Below are 653 nucleotides of genomic sequence, written 5' to 3'. Positions count from 1 at the left end.
CAATACTAACAGCCGCTAGCGGGTAGTCCACCACATCCCCATGCACACACCTCACCTTAACCTTGCGGCTCATATCCAACGCCCTCTGTTGCATCAGGCTTTGATGAATGGAGGTTTGGTTACAGCCTGAATCCACCAAAGCCTGATAAGTACCCCCCTCGATACTCACAGGTATTTGGTACTGCCCGGCTTGATCGGGGGCAGCCGCCGGGGAGTCGGGGATCCGGATCAACGCTCCCACGTCCATCATTGGACACCGGTCCAAAAAATGACCCGGGTCCCCGCATCTCCAGCAGGCCGGCCCAGGCCTTCCCGCCGCCCCAGCGGCAGAAGGATGGCCAAGAGATTGGCGGAGAGAGGAGAAAGGCGCGATGGAGCAGCGGCTCCTGCGCTCTCCGCCACGCCCCCTCGTGTCCCCGGTCTGGTCCACTGGAAGGCCCCACCCCGCTGTGCGGTTCGTGGGGGCGCATTACTACGCGACCTGGGAGTAGGAATAGGGTGAGAGAGAGAGACGGAAGGGAAGGAGGGGGGGAAGAGAGAGAGAGATTAAAAAGGGGCTCGCCAACCCCCGGGCACGCCACCAGATGGTCTACAGCCCGCTGGATGGCCTGCGACAGCGACGTCGGGCGGTGGCACTGGACCCACTCGGCCGT

This window comes from Sinocyclocheilus anshuiensis, unplaced genomic scaffold (genome assembly GCF_001515605.1).
Source record: "Sinocyclocheilus anshuiensis isolate Anshui unplaced genomic scaffold, SAMN03320099.WGS_v1.1 scaffold794, whole genome shotgun sequence".
Taxonomy (NCBI): domain Eukaryota; kingdom Metazoa; phylum Chordata; class Actinopteri; order Cypriniformes; family Cyprinidae; genus Sinocyclocheilus; species Sinocyclocheilus anshuiensis.
This window is presented reverse-complemented; position numbering follows the sequence as displayed.